The sequence below is a fragment of the Charadrius vociferus genome, unplaced genomic scaffold, assembly GCF_000708025.1.
Source record: "Charadrius vociferus isolate BGI_N301 unplaced genomic scaffold, ASM70802v2 scaffold125, whole genome shotgun sequence".
Lineage (NCBI taxonomy): Eukaryota > Metazoa > Chordata > Aves > Charadriiformes > Charadriidae > Charadrius > Charadrius vociferus.
This window is the reverse complement of record NW_009649036.1, coordinates 1,692,609-1,704,322: the sequence shown is the minus strand read 5'-3', so window position 1 is coordinate 1,704,322 and position 11,714 is coordinate 1,692,609. Positions and strand designations below refer to the sequence as shown.

General features: G+C 43.0%; 1 protein-coding gene across 1 annotated transcript in view; it reads right to left on the bottom strand.

The window, feature by feature from the left end:
- The window catches only part of PTPRR (protein tyrosine phosphatase, receptor type, R), a 141,498-nt gene that overhangs the window by 48,829 nt on the left and 80,955 nt on the right, over positions 1 to 11,714 (bottom strand). The window lies entirely within an intron of this gene.

Sequence of the window (11,714 nt, the reverse complement as noted above, 5' to 3'; positions counted from 1 at the left end):
TAAGCAGGATTTACTGATTACTTAATTAACACTGTTATTTATTTTTAGTATGCCCTCCAGCTTCTGGCCATCTGTAGCGCAGGAAAGTCCTGAACCAATGGTTGCTGCCACATCTTTGTGTCTGGTGTCTTTCTCTTCTATGATTTTTCCTTCAGACAGCTTGCTTAGCCCACCTTATGACCTCTGCAGTGTCCCAGGACAATAAGCTCCATAGCTGGGAGCCAGGCAATAGTGAACACTGGACACGGGGTCTAGAGGGGTATTTAGGCCATCTACATTTGGCAAAATCCTTGTGATGAAGCAGAAAACATTTATTTTATTCTAGTCTTATCAGTAAATTGCAAATGCATTCTCTCTAGCCAGAGGATTACCTTTGGGACTAATTACACCACCAGCTTTCTGCTTTTCACAATGCTGCCTTCTTTCCCAAACCTATTCAGTATTGTGCTCTGTGGGCCAAATTCTCTTCCCAGATACCTCTATAAATCCACTGAGGCAAAACAAGCTAAACAGAGGCTAAAGTGAAACAAGACCATGCAAATTGGATTTATTAGCTGTTGTGTACTTTCCTGCCGTTCCAATTGTTTTCCTTCATTTGTCATAAGGCTGCACTGTTACATCCACTATCAAATCCAGGGAAACAAGCTGAAAGCCTCTGGACTACGCAGCAGTCCTCCAGTGGAATCTGCTAAAACTCAGGAAGGATTTGAGACATCTCAAAGACAGGAGATGCGGCTGCCGGGGGAACGGTGGGAAGCGGAAGGTCAGGCTCAGCTGCCTCCTGCCCAGCACTGGCCCCATCTCTTGCTGGCAGCACGGCTTTCCAGGGAGCTGCTATTGGTCCTCTCAAAGCATTGGGACCGAGTTCCCTAGAGAAACATTGTACTTAACGACATTTTTCTGTGTGGGAATTATATACAGTACTTCCCCTCCTGATGCCTATCGCATATTTGAGCGGTTATTTGAAGTCGCTGTGTTCTGTTTTGCTCCTGTTATCAAATCACAGTATTAACATAACAGGGATAATTATAGCTACCATAAATTAATAACAACAATACACACAGTTTGCTAAGCATCAAAAGTATATTCTTTGACAGGGAACATAAGGGAAGTCCCTGTCCCATAAAGAAATATCACTGTCGTAGCTTCTTACAGGCTCCACCGGTAAGAGAACTGACCAAAGAGTTCACAAGCACAGGTATTTTATGAAGATAGGGCACTAATTTGCAGTATCGTCTTTCATCAGTCACTTAACCACTTAATGTCTCACTTGCCTTAGTATGGAAAGAATAAAAAGAGCTCCTGAAATAAGTTGGCCGTATTCAGTGAAGGTTCAAAGTCAAGCCAAACTCATGCACCAGCTTGGATGTGATGGTATCAAAGCAGACAAACAACTCTAGCAAGAACGGGGCTGAAACGTCAGGGTTGCATGAAATCAGCTACAGCCTCTGGGCAGTATTTCTTGGGCTGAGCCATTCGCATAGCATACTCTGGGCATCCTCATCTCTGCCATGATGCTATTGCTTCTCTGTTTCCTGTGGCTTGTCTGATTGTCTGTACTCATCTACTACCTTGTCTGTTGTTTAGATTGGAAGTTTTTTTGATAGAAGATCATTTCATTTTGTGTGTCTATACAGAGTCTTGCACAGAGGGATCCTGATCTATGGCTGAGGCTCTCAGGTACTATATTAATAAAAATGCTAAGGAGAATTTCCCACAAGAGCTGAGAAATACTCTGACCCACAGATTTACATGCAGTATTCTTGGGGGAAAGGTGTATCTGCAAATAAAGGACATTTCTGCTAGCTAGCAGTGTTAAGCTTTCTGTACATACTAGCTCTGACTGCATAAGAGATCTCTGCTGAATTTCCAGAACTGTTTTTTTTTTTTTTCTGAAAGTAGCAGTATAATTAGTCAACTGTCATAATTTGTAAGTGTTCTACTGACAATGCACAGAAATAAAATGAATTAAGATTGCATTCAAAGAGATTCATGGCCTGGAATATTAACTGATGGTTACAATGGCTGGATGCTTAGTAAGTGCTGTCCAGTACATGGCTTCCTGCAATTCAACGATATACTTGGATATTTTATATTGCAGTTTTAGAGGTGCTTTGATGTTTGTTTTTTTTCTTTCTTTAACTGTGTTCTGTGTCTGTTCCTAACATTTTAAATTAAGGGTAAGTGAGCTAAATTCAGCTTTAGGCTACCCTGCAGAACAGGGAAGGAATGGCATTATCAGTGAGAAATACATTCCAAAAAAAGAGTACGTTTAAGCTAGATAAAAGGAAGAAATTCTTTACTCTGAGCATGGTGAAACACTGGAAGAGGTTTCCTAGAGAGGTTGTAGATGCCCCATCCCTGGAAACACTCAAGGTCAGGTTGGACAGGGCTCTGAGCAACCTGATCTAGTTGATGCTCATTGCAGGGAGGGTGGGCTAGGTGACCTTTAAAGGCCCCTTCAAACCCAAACTATTCTGTGAATCTATGATTCAAAACAAGAGGAAAGGTGAATATTTCTGGTTTAATTTGAGGCATTGGGCCTTTTTCAGGCATGAATAGGTGTATTCAAGGGGACTTCTATAAATGCCCCAAATCTGAAAAATCAGTCTTTCTTGTAAATTTTAAACCCCTGGATATCTGACAGGGATGCTCCCTTCTACATCAGCTGTTTATTTTACTGAAATCAGTACCTGTGGATTCCAGTCAAGGACTCATGAGATGCATCCTCCTTATAACCCAACTCATAATGAAACTGGTTGTCTTCTCCCTCTCTTTGTCCCTTAGCACGGCATTTCCAACCTGCTGATGTGAAAAGGTGATATATTTGGTTGTAAATGTCACAGATGGACACATCCTGCTACAGGCTGAGCCAGAGCATTCAAATTCAGCTACTGTGCTTCTCCTCACATTCCCAGATGTCCCACCCTGTCTGCACATTAGGACAGCTGGTGAAGGAGTCACCAAAACCCCGCCTGGGATGGTCGACCACAGAAACGAAGAAAAGGCAGAAAGGAGCTGAGGAAATCAGTCACTGGAAAGCTGCCTCGGAGTTCAACCCTCCAACCAAACGGTGCTTAAAAACCCAAAACCCGCTGCTGGGCAAGACAAGGGAATTACTCACACAATTCAAGTTACTCATGTGGCCAGGGCAACAACGGCTCGTCTGATCCGAGGCCTGAGAATCATTTAAATATTAAGATGGTTATTTCCCTTCAGTTTCTTGTGCCGTGTGTTGCTTTTCAAAAAGATCAGCTGGACAAATCACTGCAAAACCACCAAAACTGTCTACCAGATGGCGGCCACTGATTAATTTGTCTTAACTTAAGCCAAAAAGGAAGAAAATGCGATGGGTGGAGCAGTAAAGACAAGCACAATCAACATCCGACCAAACAGGGTTTCCTGTCACCTTGGGAACGACACTGATTGGCACCGCGGTTTCCTGTGTACAAGCTAAAACCAGTAGCAACTGGAGTAACAAGAATAAACGCCAGATAAGAGACCTGGGAATACAATAAAATTACTACAACATTCCTGACTAAACCACATAAGATGGTAAAGGCAAAACCAAGGGTAGGCATGGTCCACGTGCTAAACTGAGCACTCCCTGGCATCTGAGATGACTATGAAGTTGCACCAGAAGAATTTCTCCAAAGAAGGGTGGGCTAATTTGCCTGAATTATCCACTCCCAGAAATGAACGTCACGTGCTTTGAAGAGCTTTTAGTTCTTTACAAGAGAAAAAAAAAGGGATGTGGGACAATTTAAAGCAGAGAGGGAGCTAGGAGAGGAAACGTACCATCTACCCATGCTAATGTGAAGTAATTTGCAAGAGGTGCTAGAGACGCAGGGAAATGGATTGTGGGTGTAAATTTGGGTGATGGTACATGGTTATTTGCATCTATTTATTTTGATTGTAACTCCCACAGAGTTTTGCTTCAGAGCTCTAAACCACAACCAAAACACCTTCTAAACCAGCCAGGAGTCAAATAGTTAAAATATGGTTTTTAAAGGGTCTTTGTTAGGCTGGTGCCTGCATTCACTTCCCTTCCAGAGAAAGGGGACAATTCACATTCCTGCCTTCTTCCTACACTGCAGATAAGCAAAGACCTTTGCAATGGGTTTCAGAGAACAGACGTTTGTGCAACTCAGAGGTCCAGTGCTCACAAAAAAGTTTTCAGAGTTTTCTGCGCTAACAGAAATGTTACACAAATGCAAGTTGGAGGCAAAGCATTATTCTCTCTCTACTCATGAATCCATGAGCTAAAACAGACCTCTCAGGCAGTGAGCAGGAGACCCACAGAGCTGGATCCCACTTCACATTCCCCGTTACTTAGACCAGTTTCTCCCACCTCGGTAGCCCAAGGTTTTCAGCCCTTGCCCTTACCCTGTCACCCAGGGTGCAGGTGCCAGCAGCCACGGTGTGGCCTTTCAGCTAGATGAGATAGTCCGAAGAGGAGGGAAGCCACAATGCCAGGCTGTGGGGAGACCCTGCTCTGAAAGGAGCTTTACTAAAAGGCACAGCCCATAAGCAGCTGCCCACAATCAGGACTGCTCCCCTCATGTCAGCTGCTACCCCAGCTGTGCGCTTCTTCATGTGCAAGCTACATCTAGAAAAAGAAATTAAACAGTGCCAGGAAACAATCCCAGGCACTGAAACTCAGTAATCGATATTGTTTCGTTTCAAGCCTTGCAGCCCTGGCGTGTTTTTAGCCTTTGCCAACAAGAGCGCTCCAAAGCAATCCATTGGCACAGTTTGGGAACCAGCACACGCACAAACTATTCCCAGTAGGCAGTCTGTATCCAGCCCTGGCTCTTCTGGAGGCAAAGGGAGCTTGGCAGTATGTACGCAAAGCAATCTCTGCTAGCTGGCCTCAGTGCAGTAAGTGTTTCTGGGGATATTGAATTCACTAGTGCATCTTACAGACCAGGACAGAATACAGCCGAGAGGTCTGCCAAATGAGAGAAAGGCATTTTCAGGTCCTTCAGAAAGTGGTGTGGGGTTTTTTTCATTTTTTGTTTGTTTGTTTGTTTTTAAACTGTATTCACTCACTCTTCTTAAATGCACAAATAGTAGCACGTAGGACATTTACTGTACTTCAGGTTAAGGTTCTCATCTTTGCTACATCTTTTCAGACTGACACGCCAACCAGCCAGTCTCTCTCCAGTGGTTAGGAGTGTGGCAGGAGGAAGTTTATGTGGCACATCCAAAGTGCTCTCTTCTAGTCAGTCGGTGGCAGAGACAGACTGGAGCACAAAAATTCCTGCCTGCCACCTCAATCTAAGTTTACTGGTCCCTGGTGCTTTGCAAATTCCTTCTGATAGGATATCACTGTAAAATTGTTCTCCAGCTAGTACTTTTGTGTTGGCACATAGCTGTGCTTTGAACAATTACACTGACATTTTCCTGAAAACAATCCCTAGGATTTAAATTAAGAATGCAGAAAGCATATTCAGCTTCACACAATAGGGTAAATTTATCCTTTAAATCTATGCAAAGCTAGTATATTTTAGCCAGGAAATTCAAGGCCCCTTCCTGTAAATATATTAAGTTCCCATGCTTGTGTCATAAACTACAAAACCTGGCATGTTTGCAGTAGTCCAACTGCAAGGTGCTACTCTCCGAGCACTACTTGAAATGATTACTCACAATGGACGGTTTTGTATAAAGATAACAGATCAGCAATACCATAATTATATTTGCAGCAACTGTGCTCTGTGATCTAAAAATCAGAACAGAACCAGAGAGAATTGGAAAATTTTCCCATCTATTAGAGCAGAGATTTGGTTGAACAGTGATATCCTGAGATGCAGCTGCCATTGCATTAATGAAGCAAAGAGCACAGTTTTTTTACCATGTTTCTAACACTTCTTATGAGGTTGAACCAGGGCATTTATTTGGTATACAGTATTGTTAATATAATGATTCATTTTAACAGATATTGTTTTTCTAACACCAGGAAAAAAGGTATTACAGTTAGTGTTTGTCATTCACAGCATTTGTCATCCAGATGGCAATTGACAGGGCACAGAAATCATACACGTGGCCAGAACAATAGTTTAATTTGTGTGTCTATGCAGAATAACTAATAAAAGAGAATAGTTATCAATATTAACATAGGAATTTTCTTCCACCTCCAAACTTGAAGCCGAAACGGTCCACAATTTTCTCTGTAAAGGTGTCAAATACAAGATGTTTCTGAGGAAGGATGCCAAAGGCAGGCAGAGAAAAATAACAGCTCTCATTACTTGTGTGACTGTGAGTACCTCATGCTAATACATTCCTGAATTATAGAATCACAGAATCATAGAATTGCTGAGGTTGGAAGGGACCTTTAAGATCATCAAGTCCAACCATTAACCTACCCTGACAAAACCACTTCTAAACCACATCCTTAAGTACCACATCTACCTTTTTTTCTCCAGGGATGGCGAATCCACCACCTTCCTGGGCAGCCTATTCCAATGTTTAATAACCCTTTCAGTGAAAAAATGTTTCCTAATATCCAATCTAAACCTCCCCTGACATAACTTGAATCCATTTCCTCTCATCCTATCATTTGTCACCAGGGAGAAGAGGTCAGCCCCCACCTCTCTACAACCGCCTTTCAGGTAGTTGTAGAGGATGATAAGGTCTCCCTTCAGCCCTCTCTTCTCCAGGCTAAACAACCCCAGTTCCCTCGGTCGTTTCTCATAAGACTCGTCCTCCAGACCCCTCAACAACTTTGTTGCCCTTCTCTGGACATGCTCCAATACCTCAATGTCCTTCTTGTAGTGAGGGGCCCAAAACTGAACACAGTACTCAAGGTGGGGCCTCACCAGTGCCAAGTACAGGGGGATGATCACTTCCCTAGTCCTGCTGGCCACACTATTCCTGACACAGGCCAGGATGCTGTTGGCCTTCTTGGCCACCTGGGCACACCGCCGGCTCATATTCAGCCGGCCGTCCACCAACACCCCCAGGTCCTTTATCTTTGGGCAGTGAGTTCCTATAGACTACTGTAGGTTATCTGAATACATTTTTAAGATTATTTTAAAATGTATTGCCTTTCTTTTCCATGAGAATATCTGTTTTTCTCATGTTATAAGGAAGTGGATAGAGGTGAGCATTTAGCAGCTTTTTAGTGCACATTATTTTAACTTTTATTTCATTATACTTACAGTGAGCTATACTTACTCTATGTCCACTGAATACTTATTAGAACTGGACAAAAGAATTCTGCTGCCAATTTACAGGACACTACAGGATGGTAGGAGAAATCTCACTGGTTACAGTCTATTACCTGTGGCATAGGGTTTTCACTGTACTGTTCTGCTTTGTGGGAAAAAGTAACATCACACACTGCTCTCAGAGTTCAAGCCAAGATTCAGTGCTATCTGTTGTTTGTAGGGAGTTACACTTGACATTGATTTAGGGGATTTCCCCCCTACTATTCTCTGTTCTGATGCCTACTGATTTTCCCTAGAGGTTGCGGACTTGGTTGCACACTTACCAGAGTAATCTGCACAGTGTATGGCTGAATGATGCCTGTGAACAGCTCTCTCCCTTCCAGTTTTGCTCACCCTGGCATTGCTTGCTTTCCCTTTCATAGGGTATCTTTGGTTTTCCCGTGTCCCAGCAGTGTGTCCATACCATTGAAGAATTCTTTTATTTCACATTTAAAAAATATTTTATTATTTCACTTATCTGCCACTTTTTGTGCTCTATTTGCAAAATTTTTTTCCTATTATATCCTCCACTCTCTTGTTTTTATTTGCAGAGGAAAAAAAACAGCATGAAGCACATGTAAAATGGTACTTGCTCTTGGTCCTGCATGCCCCTAGCATCTCTCTTTTAGGCAGAATAATTTTCCAATGAATATGTAACAGACTGAGAAAATATAGCATGATGATTTTTCCCACTGATTATTTAGATGTAATAGCCACAGTTTTAGGTCTTTGTGGCTGGGATGGAATACAAATGCTTGAGAAGACTTTCCAAAGCACTGTGTGGTTTTTAACACAGAGTAGGAGAGCTATTTTCCACATTTTATTTTCTTCCATGTACTTTTGCATGCTAGATAGTAACTCATTTGAACAAAACAGTATATTGTGCACTAGTTACTTGAAATTCAGTTGCCCTAGTTGCAAATAATACCAAAACTAAGACTCACAGCAGCAGTGGCTGGGAAAAAAGTAAATCTAGTTGTAAAACAAGTGAATACTGTGCTGGTGTGGTTACGTATTTATACTTATATCCCCACCATGCTTGTGTTTTAACAACTCACTGCTTATTCTGAGAATTTTCAATGCTTGACATGTCAGAATGAAATTTAAAATATCACATCCCACTTCACCAGATTCTGATTTTGGCTAAGACTGTTCATATCAAGATGAATTTTGGGCCAACCAGCAGAATAAAATGAAGTCTTACTCTGCTAGAGGAAAAAGTATATATATTATTCATATAAACCTACAAAAGCCTAACTAGGAAAATAAACGCTGATGCAATATTCATGGATATGCTTAGGGAAGAGAAAAGGATCATTTACATCCTAAATTCAGGTGCCAGCACTATCATATTGTGACAGTTCATCACCGAAGACACCCACAGGAGAACAACATCAGCTCTCCTGCTCCTTCAGTCAGTAGCAGCACTGTGTGGGTTGCGATGGAGAAGGTCTTTGCTGCAAAGGAGCAGCAGTTGTGAAAACATCAGAAGAAAGCAACTTCGAAGCATTCTGTACTAAATGATCTGGAGGATGCCAAGAGGCTCTGAAGACAGCCTTTCACTTGCCCGCCACAGCCCCTGTCGTTAATTGTCATAGAAATGGGTCCGTGCCTCTTTGTTCTAACAGCCCTCTCACCTCCACACCTGTCGGTCCATCCTCCACTCTTGGCCACCACCGCTCCGTCCCTTCCCCAACCGCACGCTGCACACGGGCACACATCCCTGATCAGCATCCAGGGAAATAACTCGCCTCCTGAGGCCGCCGGGTCAGCTATCATCCTGACGACGTGACCACCTTCCCTCCTCCAAGAGCTACAGCCAAAGAGGAGAAGATGCAGGACATGCCGCCCGCCGGCTAGAGATGTCACCTCTAGCTGTCACCTCTAGGTGTCAGTATCCCCGCGCCCGGCATCGCTCACAACTGCATTCAGCAAAGGCACCAAGCACCGAGGGACGTGTGTGTCACGTACAAATCATCTGCGGCATTCTACGTGTTTGGTAGTGCAAATGCCGCACAAGCTGCTGGAGAAGTTGTGTCTTATAGAAATAACTGAGTAAGAGCCTTTCCAGATACGCAGCAAAAAGTGTACGTGGACTTGGCTCTAGTATTCAGAAGCACAATACATTTTAAGAAGATGGACAAACTCCCAGAAATGTTCTGAGCTCTGGACAGTTGTCCATTAACAATTTGTCTGCCTCTGTCCCAGCCAATGTTATTCCTATCAAAAATGGAAAGGTTCAGAGGGCCAGATGCTGATCTGGTGCTTTGTGAAAACTCAGTTTCCCCTATTTTTGCATTTCGATGTGCTCCTCAAAGCAGCACAGGCGTGCAGAGCAGGGAGAGCTGGAGAGGCAGGCATCATCCCGCTTTTCTGCTCCGTCCTTCAGAGATACCGCCACAAGCTTCCCGTCTAGGTGGCTAGGCACAGCCCCTGGCTCACACACTGGTTTGGCCCATGGTCCATTGATTTCTCTTTGAAGAGATGCAGTTTGGTCTGGATCGTACCAGGCTTTTCATGACTATGGATCACACTTAAGGAATCGAACCAGGGAGTTTGGATAGTTAGAAAATACTGCTCAGGAACCACTGTCAAGCCATCTGGCCAAAAGAATCTCAATGCTAACTTTGTCAAGGAGCTCCCATGTCCACACTAGCCTGCCAAGAGCTTCTTCCCTTGGCAGCAACCAAAATAAGGGTAGCAAACATTATTGACTGGGTGCCCCCAAGCTGTGGCTATGAGCAGGATGGGCCTCCAGGCTTGATCCCACTCCATACTGACAGAAAAAGGGCTGCAAGCAGGCTGTTTTGGGCACAGTGCACTGCTTGCAGCGTGCAGACGCATGCTGTAAGTTCCACCGCTCCTACGTGTAATGAGGATGGCGCGAGGTTGCCTAGTGCAAGGTTGATGTGGGGCAGAAAGATGGAGAGGGGTTTTAAACTGTCGACATACCTGGTCATTAGATGCTGTCTGAGGCAAACTGTGTTCCTGCGTTATTACTTTTTGCCTCCAATGCTTCTGTGTGTCAAAATGCTTGTAATTTTGTTCATAGTACAGGATATAGTAAATAAATAAGAAATATATATAATAATAGCTGCTTATTTCAGAGAAAGAGAAGACAACCTATTCCCTAAAGTTCTGTCCCTTGTATCCCCAGACCGTTGTATCACTGAGCTTGAAATAAACTTAAACCACCATTTCTTAGAACTGGACTTGGGCTGATAAAGTGTAACTGTGTTAAGCATGACAAAAAAACCCTGCAGAATGGGACACTATCACAATTGCTTTCACTTTTTCCCAATGGCCTATTAGAGTCTTTTATAGTAGAAACAGAAGCGCTCAGCTCCTTCATCTTCTTTTTCCTTAGTAATTAGCTGAAAAGCCTGGTTTATTTGATCAAACATCAGGTTTAGTTTCCTCTTTGTACCTCAGCTCTCCCTTTTGACACATCTGACCCAGAACTCTGCCCTTCCAAAGAATGAAATCTAGTTTAGGAGTATTAAATGATGAGTTCCTATCTGTGGTGGAGGAAATAAAGATCCTAGATCAATAGTTTTTATTTTCTTTAAGCAACGGAAAGATTTCTTCCCTGGTTCTCAAGTACAAACTCCACCTACAAATTCCTTCACCCTAATCCCTCTCAGCCATTACGTTTACTATGTTAGGTACTAGGTACTATAAACTAGCTATGTGATCCACATGCTCGTGTGCTTTATTTTTAGGGTCTCGTGGAATGAAAGCAACTATCAAAAGGTATTTACTTGCTTCCTCCATTCTTTATTTTTTTAGCTGCAGTGATATCACTACATGTTTTATGACAGCTCTGCCTTTCAGCACCTTTTACTCATGGAAGAATCAACCCCCCATCCCTTATCTCTGTCTGCGCCTCATAAAGCCATTGATAAAATCTCTGTCATTGAAATCCCGTGGTTCAAGCTGAATCAGGGTTACTGCTCAACTCTGAGAGCCCTCACAGGCAAGGCTCCGCTTGGTCTCCTTTCCATTCTGATTTCCCCGTCATATCTGCGTGGCATCTGTTCTTTCATTTATCGTCTGTGCCGGGGCAGAAGAGTTCAGTTGCATGGCTGCACGCTACGTTAGTTATTCAGAGCACTGATGCTTTATGAAAACGGCCTGCAGCCATCAGGCAAGAAATTATATAGGTTTCTAACAGAGGAGAGACAGATGTCAGTCTGCATTCTCCTGTGGGAAGAATAACTAGTTTTATAAAAAGAGCACTGGCCCAGTTTTTGAAAGGTAGAATGAGTGGCAAGGTGTGGTGCCCAAGTATTTCTGAGGAGCTGCACACAAAGGTTGGTTTTGTTACTAATCTCTCCTTTCTCTTTTTTGTAAATCCTGTATACCTTGGACTGTATCCCGACAATCATGGAAAGCTGGATTTAAGAAGAAAAATTATCTAAAGGTGACAATGGAAACACTGTATGAGATTCGTAAATGCACTCAGTTGGTGTAAATATTTCTTCATTCTAAGTCTCCCACGTGTAG